This window comes from Camellia sinensis, chromosome 11 (assembly GCF_055761805.1).
Source record: "Camellia sinensis isolate YWXY chromosome 11, ASM5576180v1, whole genome shotgun sequence".
Taxonomy (NCBI): Eukaryota; Viridiplantae; Streptophyta; class Magnoliopsida; order Ericales; family Theaceae; genus Camellia; species Camellia sinensis.
In genome coordinates, this window is record NC_138971.1 from 142,366,141 (window position 1) to 142,390,529 (window position 24,389).

Below are 24,389 nucleotides of genomic sequence, written 5' to 3' on the forward strand. Positions count from 1 at the left end.
TTCTAAGTACAAAGGGTCAAAGGCGGACTAAGCTCAAGATGATCTCGGCTACACACACATACTAAGCAAGGAACAAAATCATGCAAGCAACTTAAGCAAATCAAGCCAAGATAAAACCTTTAAATTAACATAAGCGGCAAGACCATGCAAGAATGTACACAAATATGGCAAGAGCAAGGTGAGGGTTGTCACAGCTATGCTACCTATGGAGGTCGATAAATTTTATTTTTATTTATCGCAATCCAAAATGTTTCACTTTAGACCTAAACGTTCAAGCATCATGTCCAAACATCAGACTTTATAAGAAATGTGTCATCTACCAAATTAATCTTTGGTCTCAAAAACATGTGTTGTTTTTCTATTTTTTTTATGTGGTTTGAAAATTTATATTTACTTAGATGGTGACTCCCAATTACTTAATTATAGTGGGTTGTGGCAAGGAGTTCAAATTTACGGATTTTGTTTTATGGTGCTTAAACATAAAAATGACTGATTTAGGGGTGTAGGGGCGGTCACATTTTTTTAATTTTAAAAAAATCTCATATTATATTGATAATTAGTAAGATAATTTTCATGGTTTTTTATTTTTTTCAAAAATTTTAAGAGACACATTTTGCTTCTTTAAGAAGAATTAGCAAAGGTTATTTGTTCTCTCACCCAAAAAATAAATAAATAAAGAAGGAAATAAAAAATAGCAATATGCATATGAACAGTTCATCCTGTAACCGAGGTAATTCATTGAGAATAAACTTATAAAGATGCAATAAATATATTAAATAAAATTTCAATTTCAAAATAAATTTTCTGTTAAAATACTAAATAGCAGTTCGTGAAACACAAGATCAAATGTATTAATTGAGAGTCCCTCAAATTAAAAGTACTATATAAGAGCCTCTCCTACTTCCCATACTAGCCAAGAGGGAAGAACAAAAAAAACAAATCCAGAAATAGAGAATTGCAAATGGCATCGTTTTTTGGTAGTTGTTCCATGCTAGTTTCTCTTGTATTCATGTTCATGTTGATTGGTCCCTCGTTTGCTAAACAACATACTAAGCTCAAGCAAATATGTTCTAAGACTATTGATCAGCATGAGTGCATGAAGCTTACGAAATCTGATTGGCGTGCTTCAGATGCTGATATTCGTGGCCTAACTGAGATTGCAATTGACTTAGCATCCTCTAAGGCTAGGGACATTCTTGGGGTTCTTAATTCTCGTCATGATAACATATATGATGCATGGAAGGACAGATACTGTTGAAAGTGGTTATAAATTATGGGTAAAATTAGAATTTTATCCTAAGTTCGGTATATTTTTTAGGTGGGCCCCGTGCATCGATTTTCACGAATCAAAGTGGTAACACGTTCTATGCTGCGTTGTAATTCACGTGGTATATTTGGTTGCTCAAAACCATTACCGAGTGAATGGGAAATTGAAGCCAAAGTGTGTTCCATGGAAATGGAGTTTTGGTGGAAATTCCTTAAGGTTGTAAAATGGCTTGTCCCACATTGATTTGGTGGGAGGTTTTGAATGGGTTTATAAGGCTTGGGTTTGGTACTTGGGGTGTGCCCCAAGGGATACCCAAATGATTTAGAGGGAGAGGTTATGGGCAAAATAGGCTAAACCCATTAGACCCAAAAATCACCCCGCGCGCCGTTGGTCGGCTGGGCTGGGCCTAGGCTTGAGCGCAGGTGCGTGGTGTGTGGTTGGGCTTGTTCGGCCCAATACTAATCTTTTTAGGCCAAAAACATTTGAATTTAATTTTATTTTGTATAAAATAAAATTCAGAATTCAAATTAAATCGGAAATAAACTGGTTTGGCTTTGCTGTACATCCAAACAGGGCCCTTCCCGTTTTGTTATTTGTTTGAAATATAACCCAACAGATTCAAATCTGTTTGAATTCAAAACCAACAGGTTTCATACATGTTCAATTCAAAACCAAGAGCCACCTTTGCATCTATAAATAGAACCACCCTCATTTGATTTTTGACATTCATTGATCATCCAGAAATTTCGTATTTCACTTCTGCAAATTCTATTCTTCATTTTGCTGCATTTTATTTTTGTGTGAAAGAGTGTAAACACTTAGTGTGTTCGTAAGGCAAACAATTTGTACTGCTGTTATTGTTTGTAGTAGATCATTTCATCCTGGGAGATAGACGTCCAAATTCTGAAAGCACCGTGGAGAGGACGAATCTGTCTTAAGGACACAGTGTCAAACACTAGACTTGATCAGGTTATAATTCGAAGAAATTAAATCAAGTAAGTTATTTAATTTATTTTTAGTGTTATTATTATTTATTTAAATCAGATTTTAATTTTGTTTTTGTAACAAAATAAAATCTGTTTTTATTTATTTATTTTTATTTTGAGTTTGATTTTTGTAATCAAACAAATTCTCTCATTTCCTTTATTTCTTTATATTCTGGTTGTTGTTTAGTACACAACAGAATTTAATTTATTTAAATACAGTGAAGATTGTCCAACAGATACAACTCATTCACAGACCGATATGGCTCGTGTTACAAAAATTATCAGGATGCCATTAGAGACCTTGAGCAAACCAAGCAACTCTTCTATGATGGTGACTATAAGTGCATAGCGGTTAAAGTAAATGATGTTAAGGAAGAAGTTCGTGATTGCAAATCAATTTGAAAATTCAGTAAATTACTCATCTGACCGCAGAAGATGGAATAAGGAATTTGAAATTCTTTGCAATGTAATCAAGGTTTCTTCTAAATCATTGTATGATGATTCATATTCTTCATTTACCCGGCTTCCATGAATCCAAGACTTGGCAATCCTAAAAGGAATCGAGTATGAACTTGGAGCTTGAAACCAAGTTGGGTCTTGAATGACGAAAATTTTTTGTCTCCAAAGAGCTAATTTCGTCACTATAGATATTTGTGAGGAAATATTTTCGTCACTAGTTTTGTCATTGAATGTTTGTCACTAAAAATCACCGTGAGGAAAAATAATTTCGTAACCAATAAAATTACTTTGATGACAAAATTTTTTGTCACCAATAAAACAACATTTTATCACCAAAAACTGTCATTTTCGTCACCAAATAGTTATTCAGTACTGTATATATAACTTTAGTTGACGAATAAATTTATCACACTGTAGACACCCCATTTTTGACCGACCTTAAGACTCAGACGTCACCGATTGAGCGCTTGGTGATGTTGCATATTGTGCTCGTTCAGGGGTTTTAGAGTCTCGGCTGCGAGCCTTGCCTCCGGACTTCTGGACTCTTTCATGCTTTGCCTCGGTTTGCGAACCAAGCTCTGTTTTCTCTGTTTTCTCTTCCCGAAGGGAGGGAGAGGTCTCGTAGATCATCTCTCAGTGGCCGTCGGCTACGTTTCGTGGTCGTAGGCCATTTTGCCCGTTTGGAGTCTGGTTTCCGATTTTTCGGAGCCATTGGCCGTGTGCCTTAGTTCGGGACCGCTTAACCATCTCTGTTTGCTCCGGTTCTTGGCATACATCTTATTTACTCCCTTTTGAGGGACACTGCGGTCCGAGAGAATAACTTCGTGGTAGGACACCACTTCCGGTGCCTAACAGCCCACTTTCGGGTTTCGCTTCCGAACCTTCATTCTGCATTTTTGGGCTCCGACCCGAACTTGAGATAGTCATATTTTGAGGTCATTTTAATGTTTGATTAAGGACCTTTTACTGTTTGAGATCTCCTCCCATCACTTGCTTCTTTAACGCTCTTTTAGGCCTATTTTTGCACGGTATTTTAGGCTTACTTGTGAGCTGTTTCGGACTTGGTCATAAACTACAAAGTGTATTGTTTTGAGCCCCTATTCAACTTTGTTGAAGGGCTCTCGGCCATTTGGGTCCAGCAGCTATCACTTGCCTTTATATCCCACTTTTTGGCCTTTTTGGAGGGAAATTTGAATTTCAATGTCCCCCCCATTTTTCCCTCTCTTTTCCACCTCTTTTGCTTATAAAACCAGCAGCTCCCAGCTGTGTTTTGGGGTTAGAAAATTTTGGTTTTGAGCTCTCTCATTAAATCTCTCTCTCTTTCTCTTCCAAGCTCCAAAACCCTTTGTTCTTGGACCATTTTTTACACTACAACCCGTAGCCTATCACCTCCATTACTCATTTCAGTACCTTGGAGGACATTTGAAGAGGTTGAAAGCTCAGATTTTCGGACTAAAAGCTGCTGGAAAGTTGTTCTTCAAGGGTGAGTCCCTATTTTCCTTAAACTTGCACTTTTTTGCTTGATTGTTTAGCTTTACTTGCAAGTATTTTTGGACTTCGATCCAAACTGAAAAAGATCATATTTTGAGGTCATCTTCATGTTTGAATAAGAACTTTTTGCTGTTTGAAGTCTTCTTCTCCCCCTTTGTTCTTTACCTCTCTTTTAGGGCCTATTCTTGCATGATATGTTAGCCCTATTTTTAAGCATTTCTGGGCTCCGAGACAAACTGTAAAGAAGCTTATTTTGATCCCTTCTTCAACATTGTTGAAGGGTTCATCACTGTTTGTGGCTTCCATTTTCCACTTGCCTTTATATCCCTCTTTCGGCCTCGTTTTTGCATGATTCATTAGCCTCTTGTGCTTCTATTTTTGGGCTCTGGTCCGAACTATAAATGGCCTTATTTTGACCCCCTATTCATATTTCATTAAGGGTCTTTTACTGTTTGAAGCATCCTTCTTGTACTTTGTGTTATAGCTCTCTTTTTGGCCTTGTTTTGCATAGTATTTTGAGAATGCTTTTGTACTGTTTTTGGCCCGGTCATAAACTGTAAAAGGTCATATTTTGGGCCCCTCTTCAACATTGTTGAAGGGCCCTCATTTGTTTGGGCAAGCAGCTGTGACTTGCTTCTTTATCTCACATTTAGGGCCATTTTTGCGCATCGGTTTAGCCCTATTTGTGTTTTCTGTTTGGCCTTGCTTAAAACTGTAAAAATGTTTTTTTTGGGGCTGCCTTGAATCTTTCTTCATACTTCATGTACAAATAATGCATGCTTGATGTAGCTACAAGTCATTTCATGTGCTTAATCTTGCATTTCGGGACCATTTCATGCATCGGATGCTATATTGTCATGATTCGGGGCTGTTTCGAGTCATATTTTAGCGCTGAAATTTGCATGCGTGTATGCCATATTCCATGCCTTGCCATGTCTTGTTAGAGTGGCATTTGGTGCCTTAGGGTCGGTCCTCGGTTTGCGTGCATGTGTGCACGCATTTCGAGTGTCTCATTTTCATCTTATGGCCTCTTATGTGAGTGTGGCTGAGGTCCACTCATGTTGGTGTAAGTCCATTATGCATTGTGTATGCCATTTCATTTCATAGCATTGCGTATGCTAGGTTGTATGTTAGCGCATTGTGTATGCCATGTTATCTCGTGCATCGTGTATGCCATTTCATAGCATTGTGTATGTTAGGTTGTATCTTAGTTGCATTTCATGCATATCATGCATATTGCATTGTGCTTGGGATAGGAGTTAGCCCGAGCACGGGAAACGAGGGACGTTTCGTACTTCGAGTGACGGAACGTGTCTCAATTCCCAATCACCGACACTCCGGATTATCCATGATGGAGCCAGGTCTTGTTGTGTTTTCATGTGCATTCATTCTATATTGAGTTGCACAATTCGATCCCTCGGCCATCATGCATCGAGATGCGTGATTGGTGGCACGAGGATCGAGACATGCATACATATGTGAAAATACATTGCTTTGCCCCTTTCCTGCTCTCTGTTGCAGCAAATCAAGAATTAGCAACCTTCTGGAGCTTGGCGCGCTTTCCAAGAATAATTGCAAAACAGAGGCTAATTGGGGCATCCCAGTGGATTTCCGCGCAAGGCAGCCCAAACATACATCATTCATCAGAGTCGAGGCAGTCCCTGGCTTGCATGCCAGTTTATAGCTTTCTTAGATTAATTTGTAAATTAATTAGGACTCTTGTATTTATTCGAGACTGTATTATTTATTCATTTGGGACTGTATATTATTTATTCGGACCCTCTACGCGAGGGCAACGTTGTAATAAGTGTGCGTGTGTGTGATGCATGTCTTCCAACCCCACGTCTTTCTCCCTTTTATTTACCAGCTTATGATGGTTAGATTAGGGCATGTTTCAATTAGCATACAGTATGATAGCATGTTTGCATTCATTCATCTGTTTTGCACGCACCGGGCTCGGCGCATCATACTAACTGCATTGTATTTTCAATTCCAAGTTGAATACATGTTAGCTGTAGCATTTCATATGCCATGTTTAGAATAGCCGAGCCTGCTATAGTTGCATTTTTGCATGTGTTGCATTATGCATTTCCGTATAATTAGGATCATGCATGGATTTCTAATTAGCTTCTATTTTGGCTTGGAGTACTCGGTAAGTTTTATGCTTTAGCATCCTTGCATGCGTGTGAGTGACTGCCATGAATAGCATGCTTACCATGAGGCTATATGCTTATGTGATATAACTGCCTGAATGCCTGTGGGTGAAGGTTGGGTTATTTGAATTGGAACAATTCATTAAATATGTGTTTTAAGCCCACTAGATAGTGGCAAAATCATGTTTTCTAAGCCCACCCGAGGGTGGCAAATCCACGTCTTAGCCTACTTGCGAGTAGCACCATCAAACCATTTTCAAATAAACAAACATGAAATGTTTTGTTCCAATTCAGGCGACCCAGTCTATACTTGTATGCTGTGCGTATCACATAGTAATCTAGGCTAATAACCGGAATAAGAACACACAATGTTTTCAAAACTTGATATCATGGTTAGTAGAGGCCGATCTTTGATCGGGCGAGCGGGGGTGCTCACGAAGTGACCTTCCCCAATCTTACCCAAGTTCCCGAGCCGAGGCAACTTTGGTGATGACGGACACGTGGCCTTAGGCAAACGAGTCAGGGTTTCCTAAATTTCTCCAAAATAAAATATTTAGGTGGCGATTCTGTATCTGGCAAAGCAGTCCATGTTTGGCACTTCTTTCAAAATCTGTTTTTCTCAAAATGATTTGCTGGATTTGGACTCTTTGGTTCAGATTTAGAACCGTGACAATTTTAGAGTCCTGAGCTGTAGTGAGCCCAATATCGAACGGAACGGGGAGCTCGTTCCTCCCGAGGCGTTCGGGGACGTCTACAGTTTCTGGCGACTCTGTTGGGGATTTAGAGAACTTAACTCGAACTCATGATATCTGTTTTTGACTACACTTATGTGTTTTTTTTCATTGCATGTGCATTGGTGCGCCTAGGACACCGTGTTTGCCATCTGCTATTCCTGAACGGTTTGCCGGAGGCTTGTCTTGTCAAGGCATGACCATAAGGCTGACCGATTGTGGGCTCTGCCAGTATGGGAACACAAACCCCGGTTTTACCGGGGCACCCTTTTTGACCATTCGACCTAGTGCATATTCGGATCCATAGTGACCATTCCAAACTAGGACAGGTTACTTACCCGATTTAGGTTGTTTGAAACCACTGAGTGCGTAGTGAAACCCTAGCTCCTGACAAAATAGGACAGGGAAACCCTACCCCAACATAGGGGTGTTTTGGCTCTCACTTGCTTGCTATGTGCTTTTAGGGTGTGTCCCTACAGGAATGCATGTAACAGTTTGCAAGATTGGGCATCAGGACTGCGGGCATCAGTATCTGGGAATCAGTTTTACCTGAGGGTATCAGTTCACCGGCAGAATTTTGGGCAGAATTCAGTAGAAAACACACTCATTCAACTATGCTCATATCTGTTCGGGTGAAATTAGGCTGAGATGCTGCATGTTTTCCCTTTTGTTAGGTAGTCCTGGAACCATAGCTTCAGAAGACTCCGATATTCCCCGAGGTTCGTCGGACTTGTGCTGATAGACTTTGTTAGGTCAGAGATTCAGTTCAAGGACAAATCAGTGTTCCTCCGCCAGAGGCAGGGTAAAAGGGGCCAGTTAGGCACAGATCACCGGTTCAGCAGTTACCAGATCAGTGGCCCTTATCCACCCCACCAGTGAATAGCCAGGCTGAGGCCTCAGTTTTTTATCAGTTTTTAGTCACCCCACCAGTCAGGTAGATGGATCAACAGAACACATCAGGGATGGAGGCAATGATGTGCCAGATGCAAGAAAGTATGAAACTCATGCAGCAAGATGCTGTCCGCCAAGCTGAATTCGCCAAACAGCAGGCTGCGGTCATGGCCCAACAGGCAGACTTAATTGTCCGGCTGCAGCAGCAAACAGGAACATCTGCTCCCCCCCCCCCGCCAAGTATTCCAACCCCCGGGGAGACAGCTAATGTCCAGGAAGATACAGACATTCCGACAGGGCCACCTCCGCCCCCGGTCCTACCCCAGCTATCTAAAGCACCGATCAACCTGCCGGATTCTCCCTTTGAGTTCGAGGTAGACCATACAACGTTGAAGTTGAGCAAGCTTGAAAAGTTGTTCAAAAAATCCCAGGGGGTAAAGTCCATCCCGGACATTGAGGACGGGTACACCGACGCAGCCGTGACACTGCCGGACAGTTTCAAGATGCCTCACATCGACCGTTTTGACGGGTCAGGGGATCCCATGGTCCACCTGAGTTTGTTTTCAGATGTTCTGCGCCCGATAGGCTTGACAAGATTACAGAAGCTTTCCCTTTTTGGCAGGACCCTGTCAGGAATCGCGGCCATCTGGTATGCCAAATTGGAGGAATCAGTGAAACGAAGCTGGGATGAAATGGCTGAGGCCTTTGTCGCACAGTACTCATACGATACCCAGATCGAGATTACAACTCGTGATCTCGAAACAACGAGGCAGGAGCCCAAAGAGACTTTCTCAGATTTCGTAACTCGGTGGAGGGCGAAGGCATCGATGATGACCCTGAGGCCTACTGACAATGACTAGATCAGGATGATTGTGCGCAATCTCCAGCCAAAACTGATGCAAAAGATTATTGTATTCCCCTTCCCTACCTTTTCTGATCTGCATGAGATGGGGGTACAAATAGAGGACGCTATGAAGCAGGGCCTTCTTGACCAGGAGAAAGAGCAGCCCATGAGGGCATTTTCCCGCAGTTCAAATACAACCACCAGTGGTGATGCAGCTGCAAGATCTTCTGATGTGGGCATGGTTACCACCACCGTATAAAAAACAGCTACCCCATTCACCGGTCCGTCCGGAAGTAGCTCACAAGGAACCAAATACCCACCTCGAGTCAAGAGGGTTTTTACCCCACTTCATATGCCTTTGTCAAAGGCTCTAGAGGTCTTAATCCGGAAAGGGCATCTGAAACCGTTGGAACAACGGCCCCTACCCGATCCTATCCCTGCAAAACATGATCAGACTAAGTACTGCGCCTACCATCAACAAACCGGTCATGACACCGACAGTTGCTTTCGTCTGTGCCATGATGTACAAGATCTGTTCGACAACGGGGTCATTGCCGCACCAAGTCCTACAAAGTCTATCGGCACTTGATCAGTGAATTTGTGGGGGGATAATATGATCTGATCAGAGGTTGAACCAGCTGCGGGTGGCACTCGATTTACCCCAAATGTGGGAAGGACAGGCACTGTTTTGAGCATTTGTGAATGCCAGTTTCTGACTTGGGTATTGGGTCAGTCTTGTTGTTTTTGAGTCTGTTTTTTTGTTTTGAGTCAGTCTCTTTTGTTTTGGGTTTGTCTTGTTGTATCGAGTCAGTCCTGTTGTGTAGGAGTCGGGTGATTCCGGGGGGCGTTACCTCGGATATCACTATTTTGTTTTGTGTTTGTCCTTTTGTTTTCTTTTGAGTCTGTTTCTGCCGGGGAGCCAGTTGTGCCAACAGATTTTGAATGAAACAGCAGTGATTTTCACGCTCTCGCATTTGCTTCTGCCTTGTGCCAGTTGTACCAGAAATTCCAAATGAGATGGCAGTATTTGATTAGAAGCTGTCTTTTCTGTGCTTTGAATTCATTGCATCGACCTAAGTTTTTCAAAACTTTTCGAACACTGCGGTGAAAACGAAGAGGAAGGAATTCCTCGGGTTTTGCAAAACTTTGATCATTCAAGAGAAAGAAAGGCGTGCTAAGCCCTTAATGATTGAAATCATGCTTGTCAGCGTGAGTATTGAGAAGGACCCTGGCTTGATCCAGACTGGTTCCACACTATCTTCAGTGCGAGCGATTTGTCGCTTCTTTAAAAACTTTCAAAAACAAAATGTTTTGCGCGATCTTGCGAAGACTTGTGTGGAATCGCTCTCGAGATTGTACAGCTTAGGATCGCTCTCAGCCTCAAAACTTAAGTCCTTGCTTTAAAACCTTGAACCACAATTCGAAGTGTTCAACGATCGACCATAAAGGTAGGCCTGTGTGGCCAGATTGGAAGCAGCCCTCGATCAAGAGGCACCAAAGTCAGATCAAGAAGATCAGATCTCATCAGAAGAAGCTTGTAAAGCTAGAACAGAAGCACCCCTCTAACTAGGGGCAAAAATGTCTGATGTGCTCGAAGAACCGAAGATGGGTTCTTCAGCGAATCAATACAGCAGCCATTCTCCTGGATTCAGACGACTTCAGGATCTCAAAACCATTGGACATGGATAAAGCTACACTTTTACCCTTGAGAGGCTCGCTGGGCCGAAAACCCGGAAGGGCGACCCAGGCAAAAGTTAGAGCAAGAAAAGAAGAAAAAGAACAAAAAAGAGAAAAGAACAAAAAAGAAAAATGCAAAGAAAAGAACAAAAAAAAAAAAGAAAAATCGAAAAAGAATGAAAAAGAATGAAAAAATACAAAAATTGAAACAAAAAAAGAACAAAGCTCGCAAGGTCGAAAACCCGCAACGGGCGCCTTAGCAAAAGTTAGAGCCTAAAAAGGAGAGGTTAATACCTGAGTGTACCTTAACCCCGAACTACGTGAGGCTTGATTCCCATCTTTGGGATACGTGGGCAACTTCATTCTGAAGTCCAGCCGTAAAACACTTCAAATTGACTGTGCCCATGTAATGGTTTTGATCATCTTCGCTTTCTCTATATCCGAGAATTTGGTTGTGTTCGTCACTCTGAGGACTGACTATAATGCGCTGCGGGGCCATTCAGACAAGGGGCAACTTTCCGTTGCCATTTAATGCGCTGCGGTGCCATTCAGACAAGGGGCAACTTTCCGTTGCCATTCAATGCGCTGTGGTGCCGTTCAAACAAGGGGCAACTTTCCGTTGCCATGCAGTTCCCCTCAAGCAAAGGGCAATTTTCCTTCGAATCCGAGGTTGTGCATCTCGAGAGTAGGTTCCGTGCTCGTTGAGCAGTGGTCGTTTGCAAAAATAGTTTTTGAGAATTTTTACTGAGGTTGACTAATCTTCTCGAAAAATATTCCATTTTCAAAACTGGACCATTTCTCGGACCCAAAAAAGGAAAACTCTCAGTGCTCACAGCCTAACTTGCATGATTTTAAATCAGAAAATCGAACAAGCGCGTTAATCTAACTCTCATGTTGGTCAAAACTGTTTTAGTAGAAAGCAAAAACAAAAAATGGTCAAAATGATGAACTAGGGGCACAGTTGAGTCAGGTGTTCTGTCTTTTCCCCTTTGTCAAAATACTTGCCAGAAAGGGCACTCTACTTGTCGGAAAGGGCACCGTATTTGCCAGGCACAACAAAGGGCAGAAAGCTCTCACATCCTCCAAGAAACGAGGTATCAAGCAAAGTGCGAAGCACGAACTAGAATGGGGCAAGATATTCCACTTCCTCATCTGGACAGGTCTAACCACGTCCAAACTCCCCGACAGAGCATCATCAACCGATGTTAGCTGCAGATTTGCTACACATCCTGTTGTAGCACAACCCCTCTGAGAGAGGAACTCACTAGCTGCGCACAGGAAAAGAAGAATCTAGCAGAATGCTAGAGGCACGAGCCCACAATTTGTTGTTCATCCATCAACCACCCAGGGGAGGGATGAAAAATGAGAGATTGAAGAATAGAGAGATGTGCGATGAGAGAAAAAGTGAGAAGAGGGCTTTTTCAAAAAAACAGAGCCTGAGGGCCGAGTGATGTGAGAATCACAAATGAGAAAGAGCGAGAAACACTACCCGGTGAAACAGGCTCCCTATGCACGTCTGCGTGTCGTGTCTTTTTGTTTTATCTCGATTCTTGTTTTGAGTCGTTTCGAGTGTTACTCGATATGTCTAGGTTGTGTGCCTTTTATTTCCTTGTTGAGTCGTTTTGCTGTGTTCAGTCGTAGGCTCAATACTTGGTCGAAAACTCATCTCTCAATTTCAAAAATAAAATCGTTTTGTGCTCCGAGTGCCGTGCCGTTCTCCACATTTGTACAAAATAGAATTTGTTCTTTCATAAAATCGCAGGATTCAACCCAAGTCACGTCAGAACAGTAGAACCAGGACCTATCTGAAGCTATATATGGTTCCGGACTGCAAAGCAAAAGCAAAAGAGGAAAATGTCGGGTATCTGAGTTTGTTTCAACTTCAGTAAGTTCCAAGACTACATTCCGTGTGTACCCCTTCAAGTCTTGCCAAAGCTCCGAAGTATGAGTGTGCCTCTACCTCAAGCTCAAGATCAAGTCTGCTTCAAGCCAAAATGGCGATCAGAAGTGCTCTCCCTGAGTACCATTCCCTGCCAGAGACATCTTGGTTGTGTTCGCAATGAGTTCCTCGGAGACCAACTGCGACGGTGGAAACTAGAGTTCGAATGGCTGATGCCTAGAACGTAAAGGTTCGGGATTTCCGGGACTAAAGTCTGGTTTAAATACCCAGAGGCGTGTCCTCGGCTTGAAATCTGTATGGAAGCCCCATAGGTTGAGATAGCGTGTATGCACCTCAATTCTGGATACTGAACCAACCTAGTCTGTCACCCCGTTAGAGAATAGGGAAAGTTGCGAATGTGATCGAGAAGAAAGGCAACATCCAAAGTGTTCTACGTAAAGAATCCTTGTCAGTATTTTAGAGCCTTTGTACAGTGAGTTGAAGGTAAGTGTTCGAAGAGCACGAGGGGAGATCCCCATCAGAGCGAAGCGGTTCATCGCCACTCACCCCATGAGGTGCTTTCTAAAGCGCCGTTACGCTTGTTTATTGCATTCCTTAAACATCATGCATTGTATTGCATTGTACCTATCAAGTTTCTTTCTCATTCAGGCACGATATTGTATGTACGGTTCCTTCAAAGAAGTTCCGTTTGAGATCCTTTAGTTAGTGTATCAATCACACTTCATTTCTTTAGTGTATCAATCATACTCTGCTCACATTGTGCATCTATCACACTTTGTGTTCATTTTTAGTGTATCAATCACACCAATTCACATAGTGCATCTATCACACTTCGTGTTCACATTTAGTACATCAATCATACTCTGCTCACATTGTGCATCTATCACACTTTGTGTTCATTTTTAGTGTATCGATCACACCAGTTCACATAGTGCATCTATCACACTTCGTGTTCACATTTAGTATATCAATCATACTCTGCTCACATTGTGCATCTATCACACTTTGTGTTCACTTTTAGTGTATCAATCACACCAGTTCACATAGTGCATCTATCACACTTCGTGTTCACATTTAGTATATCAATCATACTCTGCTCACTAAGTGCATCTATCACACTTTGTGTTCATTTTCAGTATATCAATCATACTCTGTTCACTAAGTGCATCTATCACACTTCGTGTTCACATTTAGTATATCAATCATATTCTGCTCACATTGTGCATCTATCACACTTTGTGTTCATTTTTAGTGTATCAATCACACCAGTTCACATAGTGCATCTATCACACTTCGTGTTCACATTTAGTATATCAATCATACTCTGCTCACATTGTGCATCTATCACACTTTGTGTTCATTTTTAGTGTATCAATCACACCAGTTCACATAGTGCATCTATCACACTTCGTGTTTACATTTAGTATATCAATCATACTCTGCTCACATTGTGCATCTATCACACTTTGTGTTCATTTTTAGTGTATCAATCACACCAGTTCACATAGTGCATCTATCACACTTCGTGTTCACATTTAGTATATCAATCATACTCTGCTCACATTGTGCATCTATCACACTTTGTGTTCATTTTCAATATATCAATCATACATCGTTCACTAAGTGCATCTATCACACTTCGTGTTCACATTTAGTATATCAATCATACTCTGCTCACATTGTGCATCTATCACACTTTGTGTTCATTTTCAGTATATCAATCATACTCTGTTCACTAAGTGCATCTATCACACTTCGTGTTCACATTTAGTATATCAATCATACTCTGCTCACATTGTGCATCTATCACACTTTGTGTTCATTTTCAGTATATCAATCATACATCGTTCACTAAGTGCATCTATCACACTTCGTGTTCACATTTAGTATATCAATCATACTCTGCTCACATTGTGCATCTATCACATTTTGTGTTCATTTTCAGTATATCAATCATACTCTGTTCACTAAGTGCATCTATTACACTTCGTGTTCACATTTAGTATATCAATCATACTCTGCTCACATTGTGCATCTATCACACTTTGTGTTCATTTTCAGTATATCAATCATACTCCGTTCACTAAGTGCATCTATCACACTTTTTATTCATTTTCAGTATATCAATCATACCCTGTTCACTAAGTGCATCTATCACACTTCGTGTTCACATTTAGTATATCAATCATACTCTGTTCACTTAGTGCATCTATCACACTTTGTGTTCACCTTTTGTGTATCCATCGCACTTGTTCACTAAGTGCATCTATCACACTTTATGTTCACTTTTAGTTCACCTTCAGTGTATCAATCATACTCTCCTCACATTGTGCATCTATCACACTTTGTGTTCATTTTTAGTATATCTATCATACTCTATTCACTAAGTGCATCTATCACACTTTGCGTTCACTTTTAGTGTATCAATCACACTTTGTTCACATAGTGCATCTATCACACTTTGTGTTCACCTTTAGTGTATCAATCACACTCTGTTCACTTAGTGCATCCATCACACTTTGCGTTCACTTTTTGTATATCCATCATACTCTGCTTCACGTAGTGCATCTATCACACTCTGTGTTCGCCTTCAGTGTATCAATCACACTCTGTTCACTTTATGTATCCATCACACTTTGCTTCACTTAGTGTATCAATCACACTTTATTCATATAGTGTACCCAGCACACTCTCTTCACTTTTGTGTATCTATCACACATGCTCGCTAAGATTGCACCATAACTGCATGAAATGTAGTTTGATTTGCCTTCTCGTTTAAAACTGTCGCATTTATTGTGAATATGTGCTTCATTACAGCTTACGACATTTGCATGATCATGAAGTACCTTCGGCTTCTTGCATTGTCGGTTGCATTTTGCCCCCTGCCTGCGGGCATGCCTGCGGGCGCATCTCTGTTTATCTTGCCTGTTTGTCTAAGTCTTCGGCCTTGTCAAAAATGGGTCGTCTCTGGGCTTTGACATTCACTCCCGTCACTTATGACTTTCGAGTTCTTTCAAAGAGGGGAAACTGTAGACACTCCATTTTTGACCGACCTTAAGACTCAGATGTCACCGATTGAGTGCTTGGTGATGTTGCATATTGTGCTCTTTCAGGGGTTTCAGAGTCTCGACTGCGAGCCTTGCCTCCGGACTTCCGGACTCTTTCATGCTTTGCCTCGGTTTGCGAACCAGGCTCTGTTTTCTCTGTTTTCTCTTCCCGAAGGGAGGGAGAGGTCTCGTAGATCATCTCTCAGTGGCCGTAGGCTACGTTTCGTGGTCGTAGGCCATTTTGCCCGTTTGGAGTCTGGTTTCCGATTTTTCGAAGCCATTGGCCGTGTGCCTCGGTTCGGGACCGCTTAACCATCTCTGTTTGCTCCGGTTCTTGGCATACATCTTATTTACTCCCTTTTGAGGGACACTGCGGTCCGAGAGACCAACTTCGTGGTCGGACACCACTTCCGGTGCTTAACAGCCCACTTTCGGGGCCCCGAACTGCGTGTTTTGGCTTCCGAACCTTCATTCTGCATTTTTGGGCTCCGACCCGAACTTGATATAGTCATATTTTGAGGTCCTTTTAATGTTTGATTAAGGACTTTTTGCTGTTTGAGATCTCCTCCTATCACTTGCTTCTTTAACGCTCTTTTAGGCCTATTTTTGCACGGTATTTTAGGCTTACTTGTGAGCTGTTTCGGACTTGGTCATAAACTACAAAGTGTCTTTTTTTTAGCCCCTCTTCAACTTTGTTGAAGGGCTCTCGGCCATTTGGGTCCAGCAGCTACCACTTGCCTTTATATCCCACTTTTTGGCCTTTTTGGGGGGAAATTTGAATTTCAATTTCCCCCCCATTTTTCCACCTCTTTTCCACCTCTTTCGCTTATAAAACCAGCAGCTCCCAGCTGTGTTTTGGGGTTAGAAAATTTTGGTTTTAAGCTCTCTCATTAAATCTCTCTCTCTCTCTCTCTCTTCCAAGCTCCAAAACCCTTTGTTCTTGGACCATTTTTTACACTACAACCCCTAGCCTATCACCTCCATTACTCATTTCAGTACCTTGGAGGACATTTGAAGAGGTTGAAAGCTCAAATTTTCGGACTAAAAGCTGCTGGAAAGTTGTTCTTCAAGGGTGAGTCCCTATTTCCCTTAAACTTGCACTTTTTTGCTTGATTGTTTAGCTTTACTCGCAAGTATTTTTGGACTTCGATCCAAACTGAAAAAGATCATATTTTAAGGTCATCTTCATGTTTGAATAAGAACTTTTTGCTGTTTGAAGTCTTCTTCTCCCCCTTTGTTCTTTACCTCTCTTTTAGGGCCTATTCTTGCATGATATATTAGCCCTGTTTTTAAGCATTTCTGGGCTCCGAGCCAAACTGTAAAGAAGCTTATTTTGAGTCCTTCTTCAACATTGTTGAAGGGTTCATCACTGTTTGTGGCTTCCATTTGCCACTTGCCTTTATATCCCTCTTTCGGCCTCATTTTTGCATGATTCATTAGCCTCTTGTGCTTCTGTTTTTGGGCTCTGGTCCAAACTATAAATGGCCTTATTTTGACCCCCTCTTCATATTTCATTAAGGGTATTTTACTGTTTGAAGCATCCTTCTTGTACTTTGTGTTATAGCTCTCTTTTTGGCCTTGTTTTGCATAGTATTTTGAGCATGCTTTTGTACTGTTTTTGGCCCGGTCATAAACTGTAAAAGGTCATATTTTGGGCCCCTCTTCAACATTGTTGAAGGGCCCTCATCTGTTTGGGGAAAGCAGCTGTGACTTGCTTCTTTATCTCACATTTAGGGCCATTTTTGCGCATCGGTTTAGCCCTATTTGTGTTTGCTGTTTGGCCTTGCTTAAAACTGTAAAAATTTTTGTTTTGGGGCTTCCTTGAATCTGTATTCATACTTCATGTACAAATAATGCATGCTTGATGTAGCTACAAGTCATTTCATGTGCTTAATCTTGCATTTCGGGACCATTTCATGCATCGGGTGCTATATTGTCATGATTCGGGGCTGTTTCGAGTCATATTTTAGCACTGAAATTTGCATGCTTGTATGCCATATTCCATGCCTTGCCATGTCTTGTTAGAGTGGCATTTGGTGCCTTAGGGTCGGTCCTCGGTTTGCGTGCATGTGTGCACGCATTTCGAGTGTCTCATTTTCATCTTATGGCCTCTTATGTGAGTGTGGCTGAGGTCCACTCATGTTGGTGTAAGTCCATTATGCATTGTGTATGCCATTTCATTTCATAGCATTGCGTATGCTAGGTTGTATGTTAGCGCATTGTGTATGCCATGTTATCTCGTGCATCGTGTATGCCATTTCATAGCATTGTGTATGTTAGGTTGTATCTTAGTTGCATTTCATGCATATCATGCATATTGCATTGTGCTTGGGATAGGAGTTAGCCCGAGCACGGGAAACGAAGGACGTTTCGTACTTCGAGTGACGGAACGTGTTTCAATTCCCAATCACCGACACTCCGGATTATCCATGATGGAGTCAGGTCTTGTTGTGTTTTCATGTGCATTCATTCTATATTGAGTTGCACAATTCGACCCCTCGGCCATCATGCATCGAGATGCGTGATTGGTGGCACGAGGATCGAGACATGCATACATATGTGAAAATACATTGCTATGCCCCTTTCCTGCTCTCTGTTGCAGCAAATCAAGAATTAGCAACCTTCTGGAGCTTGGCGCGCTTTCCAAGAATAATTGCAAAACAGAGGCTAATTGGGGCATCCTAGTGGATTTCCGCGCAAGGCAGCCCAAACATACATCATTCATCAGAGTCGAGGCAGTCCCTGGCTTGCATGCCAGTTTATAGCTTTCTTAGATTAATTTGTAAATTAATTAGGACTCTTGTATTTATTCGAGACTGTATTATTTATTCATTTGGGACTGTATATTATTTATTCGGACCCTCTGCGCGAGGGCAACGTTGTAATAAGTGTGCGTGTGTGTGATGCATGTCTTCCAACCCCACGTCTTTCTCCCTTTTATTTACCCGCTTATGATGGTTAGATTAGGGCATGTTTCAATTAGCATACAGTATGATAGCATGTTTGCATTCATTCATCTGTTTTGCATGCACCGGGCTCAGCGCATCATACTAACTGTATTGTATTTTCAATTCCAAGTTGAATACATGTTAGCTGTAGCATTTCATATGCCATGTTTAGAATAGCCGAGCCTGCTATAGTTGCATTTTTGCATGTGTTGCATTAGGCATTTCCGTATAATTAGGATCATGCATGGATTTCTAATTAGCTTCTGTTTTGGCTTGGAGTACTCGGTAAGTTTTATGCTTTAGCATCCACTACAGGAAATATGAGTTTCGACGACGTTCATTTAATGGCGTTTTATTAAACGCCATGTTTTATGACATTCGACGGCATTTTTTAAACGTCACTTTTTAAAAATATTGAAACGGTACTGTTTCAATAACAGAAGGCGTCTTAAAGCGCCTTCAAATGTCCTCTCTCTTTCTCCCTTAAATGGGCGAGCCTCTGAAGTCCTAATCTCTCACTCACTCATTTTGTATCCCTGATCTTTTACTCAATCACTCTCTCGTTCGCTCTCTCTCTCAACCCTCTCAATGGATCGATTCATCTCAATGGATCAATTCATCTCAGAATGATACAATCTCGGTGATTCATCTTGGCTATTTTGATTTTGATTTCGAAGTTCATCTTATTTGGAATCCTCACGGCTTCAAATCTCGCCTCTCTCAACCCCCTCTAAGCCCTTATCATTCTCACAGATTCATCTTTGAGATTCAGAGCAATTTCGATTTCGAATCTCCACCGCCAGCACCGTCTGCACCGGCTCGATTTCTCTGATTTCGATTTCATCTGAATCTCTGATTTCGAAGCTCCACCGCCACCATCATCTGCACCAGCAAGGTATCGATTCTCTGTCTCTCACAAGCTCTTCCTTCCGTCTCTCTCGATTTGGTTATTGAAATTGAAATTGTAACCAAGAACTATGAAATTGAAATTGATCGATCTGTGATTCCAGTTAAAAGAAAAAATCGATACGTGACTCAAGATTATAATTTTTATTTATTTATTTATTTTTTCAATTGTTGTTTCTTCTTTTGTTTTCTTTCTCGTTTCTTTTTTGGGGGGTTGGCATTTTGATATTTATGTGGATTTTGTTCTTTAGGGTTTTCAATCTCTGTGAGAAGATAAGAATCATAATTTTGAATAAAGAGGTACCCTCTCTCTCTCTCTCTCTCTCTCTCTCTCCCTCTCTCTCGTCCATGATCATCAGTGTTTTGTATGTATTTTGTTTGTGCATATGAAATTTGTGTGTATATGTCAAGGATTGGATACATTTTTTTCTGCTGTATGTTTGATTTAGTGAACATTCAATATTTGAAGACGTCAATATTATTCATCAAAAATGAGTTCTTTATTTATGTGGTATTTTGTTTTATTTGTCGTTCTGGCTTTATAGTTTGTAAGTTAGTTTATTCAAGGGTTTTAACATTGGCTAATCAACTTGCTTTGGTGTAATGATTCTGAATGAATTACTATAACTGAGTGAGTTTATCTTTAGTTTGTTCTTTGGAAGCTTCTTCAGTTTTAGTGTGACACTTGTGGGAAAAGCTCATTCATTGTTTGCTTGACTTATCAATTTGCTTGAGTATACATGAGTAGTTGCTATACATGAAGACATTGTTGTAATGCTTGATTATTTATCAGGTTCAACTGTTATTAATAGAATTGGTCTATGATATCTAATGAGAAAAATAGAAGAAACTGTTCTAGGATATTGATTAATGTGGTAGATGTTCATTTTACATGTAGATGTTCAATTTGAATTTTGTTACACTAACTTTGATTTATTATTTATTTATTTGGGTTTAAACAATGAAAAGGGATGTGATGCATCAATCCTACTAGATGGGAGCAACAGCGAGAAAACTGCATTTCCTAATCTAAGTGTAAGGGGCTTTCACATTATTGATGCAGCAAAAGCTGCTGTTGAGGCAGTGTGTCCTGGAGTAGTTTCATGTGCTGATATCATTGTTATGGCTGCCAGAGATGTAGTGTCTTTGGTGAGTAATGTGTCCTCTCTCTCTCTCTCTCTCTCTCTCTCTCTCTCTGCTATTAATCAACATATAATGATGTGATAACTTACAATGGTGGTTTATATTGGGTTGGGTACATGTAGGCTGGAGGAAATAGATACGCGGTGCAAACAGGGTGAAGAGACGGTCTTGTATCTCTAGCTCAAAATGTGGATCTCCCAGCTCCTTTTATATCCGTGTCTGATTCCATCAATGTATTTGCCAATAAAGGACTTGATGTCATCGACATGGTTTATCTTCTTGGTAATTTACCTTCGCCGCCTTTATTTCTCATCTAGTAATGCTAAACAGTAAAATTTCACAACAAAATGCTTCGAATATAGTGCTGTCATCACTGCTTCTCAAGTGATTTATTTGATATATGCACGACAAATCAATTGTTTGTTAATGACTAACTGACTATTTTATATAGGTGGTCACACTGTTGGAGTTGCACATTGTTCACTCTTCGAAGATCGTCTCTATAATTTTCAAAACAGTGGAAAGCCTGACCCGATCATGAATCTCGTGCTGTTAGAGATTTTGAAATCTCGGTGTCCTCAAAATGCAACAGTTGATAACACTGCTGATCTTGATGAGAACCCTGTGAGTGCCTATGTTGTGGATAATTCTTATTACCAGGAAATACTACTAGGAAAAGGTATTCTTCAAATTGATCAAGAGTTGGCGTTGGATCCACAAACCACTGACACAGTGAAATACGCAGCAGTCGTGGGATATGATTTCCAAATCAAATTTATGCTGCTTTTGAATGGTTTTGATATCCTCTATGCTTGTTCAGAACGGCTGTTATTCTCTAGTTGGGATTTCAGAAGTGACAAACCTGCACGATCACACCAACACAAATTAGTGTTATGGTCAGATCATGGATTTATCAAGTGGAAAAAAAAAGAGTCTTATTTCACTTCATTTTCTTCTTGACTTTTCCCACCACAAGTTAATGATCGAAATATAGCCCAAGGAAAAAGCTGTTAAAATTGATTGTAGGATCTTAGGCTTGTGGCAAGAAATTTCTGATAAACTTGTTCTCTAGGAATAAGAAGCTCTGTTTCATCAACTGTTAGGACAATAGGATGATGAGTGTTTGTTTTTACCATGAATGCTCTTTCTTTTCAAAGCTATCTGCTATGTAAATATACCAAATATCTACGATTTTTCCCTTTCAAGTAGTGATGTGGCTATGAATTATTTTAAGGGCACCCCACGTTTTTCTCTATCTGCATGCTTGTATTGCGTGTTCATTGAAGCCATCAGTTGACTGGATTGCAGCTTCAGACCTTGAAGATGAAACTGCAAAATTGGTATTGGGCCTTTGCTAGTTGTATGTTGGATATTCTATCAAATGTTTTTTAGGACAATGTGTTATTTCATTGTTCCTTGTGCAGGCACCAGAAGATCATGCTACTGCATGGGAGGCATTGAAGGTAAGTTTTATGGAATCTCTCTCTTCTTCTTTTTTGCCTTAGTTTTTTGGTGTGTGGCATCTTCTTTTTGTTCGTATATTTTTCTTCCCAATAGGTCACACATCTTCAATAATTTGTTTGTATTCGAAAGGGAATTCTCTTGTTTTGCGAATCACATTATTTAAAACATAGTTTACATAACATGAAAAACCAAGTTTTTAAAGACCTTCTAGACCAGATCATTGGTTGAATTTTTTGTTGACTGATTGTGTGTTGACTCTGGTTACATATATGGTTCAAGATGCACATGATATACAGGTGGCATTCATGTAGTTGGGTCATGGGAATTGTTGCCTTGAGCCTTACTCAATTTGTGAATTTTGTAGAGTCTTTTGATATCAGAGGTGATATATATGCCTTTATTTTTTCGTGTGTGTGTCTTTTCCTGATTTGTTTTGTTTTGCTTTGTTTTTTCTTCTTTTTCTACATGAGTGGCATCCCCTTTGATTTTTTTTTCTAATACATTTTTTTTTGAAAGATAAGAAATTTTAGCTCTCCTTAAGAATAGAATGATTAGGAGAAATGGATTTTGAAATAGGAAACTAGTTCTATGTGGATGAGGTGACTAGTTGTACAAAAAAGTGGAAAAGTATCAAGATGGTTGTGTGATTGCACGATTCCTATTAAGTTGAACATGTGAATTGAGGAGTAATTTGATCCATGTGGAGGGTGATTAAAAAAAAAATAGAGGAAAACCGAGGAGAACCTGAGATGTGGTGATAAGAAATAACATGATTAACTTAAATTTAATTGAGGTCGGGCGATAACCGGAAAACTACCATTTTCTGTACAAAAATCAACAATGATGACTAACTGAAATTTCTAGTACATTTTTCTAAAGCACTTGCTTGTAGATTCATGTCGTGCTATTTGCTTCCCAGTCGACGAATTGCCACATGTAAAAGCCAGCAGATTGCTTTAATTTGATGCCTTGTATACAATTCCATAAAGAAAAGTTGATTAACTGTATTTTTATTCTAGTATAAGCTTTTTCCTAATGATCTATCTATCTTCTATCTTAACAGTTGTGATTTTGCATTGTAGGACTTATATTGGTAGCAACAGGGCAGGTAGAAGCGTATCTTAGCAATCATCAGAATGGAAGTCTATAAGAAACTTGTCCAAGTCTCAATACATCGGCATTACTTATACAAGGTATTCCATTATCTTTTCTTTTTATTATTAATTTTTTTTGTAAGTTATTTTGTTACATGGAGGACCAAGGCCATAAACAGAAACTAACAGAGGAACCCTGTGACAAGACCTGATACAGCGGAGGATTCACCCTTTGAGTCGCAACATATTTAGCTAATAGTAACAAATCAGTCTGTAGTTTCCAGGGTAGGTTAGTTTTTGAGATGATAAGATTAGAGGAAACCTTGAATTCTAAAAATTTTTCATACTGTTCCTTTGATCCTATTGATTGTGCTTCTTGGGCCCTGTTGGTTTAGATTTAGACTTCACACAGTCAACTTTGGGGTGGCAAGAACAGACTTGAGCTGCATCATCTAGTTGAAAATGTAAGGAAGACAAAAAATTAAGACTGACTAAATGTTGATTGAACTACAATTTTTCAAGCAACATATGGACTAGATCTAATGGTGATGCTTATGGAGGTATTGTGATCATTCTAATGTTATTACCTGTGAATTGATTTTTAGGTCTGGAGATTTTTAATAAATTTTGCTGACGTTCTGGGGCTTTGGCCATTTATGCTGGATGAATTTATTCAAGCTTTTCATGATTATGTAAGTTCTTGAGATCCTTGTATTTAATTTTGCCTTTAGACTATTTGCTTTATCCTTACTCTCATCTTATTGTTTTAGCTGCTCCCTACTATTTTCAGGATCCAATGTTGTTAGGGGAGATTCATGTAGCTCTTCTAAGATCCATCCACAGATTGTTGAAGGGGTAAGCTTTGCTCTGTGGTTGGTTTTTGTTGCTGCTTCTATCTTGTTGTCAATTGTGGCTTGATTTTGTGTTTATTCATTCTGAAATACTTTTTATTCCTTTGTTTTACTTTCAGGCGTATGCTTGGGGCTTTATATGAAGGCCTGTCACCAAGATCTGGAGGACTTGGCCAGTTCAAGATCAGCATGAATGTGAAGTCATCAGATTAATCTCACTCCCGTTTTTTGTTGCATTCCTTGTCCTGAGCTCAGTACCTCCTCATTTATTTTCCTGAAAAGCTGTTGGCCACTTGCTTACAATTCAGTCAACCTTCTTGTTGGTTACAATTCACTTTTGGATATGTTATTTTGTTATTAATGGTGATTGGATATTAAATTGAATGAGAAAGTGAATTAATGTTGCATTTTGAATGGGAGTTATTATTTCATATTAATGCTATTTTTTAGTTTAATTACAGGTATTTTTTAGTTCAATCATATAAAATTAGCACAATTAAAAAAAAAAGACTATCACGGCATTTCTAAAACTGTCGC

At 40.2% G+C, this 24,389-nt stretch overlaps 1 pseudogene; it reads left to right on the forward strand.

Moving 5' to 3' along the window:
- Positions 1-961: 961 nt before the first annotated feature.
- LOC145802704 (putative peroxidase 61) lies at positions 962-24,065 on the forward strand (annotated as a pseudogene).
- The last annotated feature ends 324 nt before the right edge of the window (positions 24,066-24,389 follow it).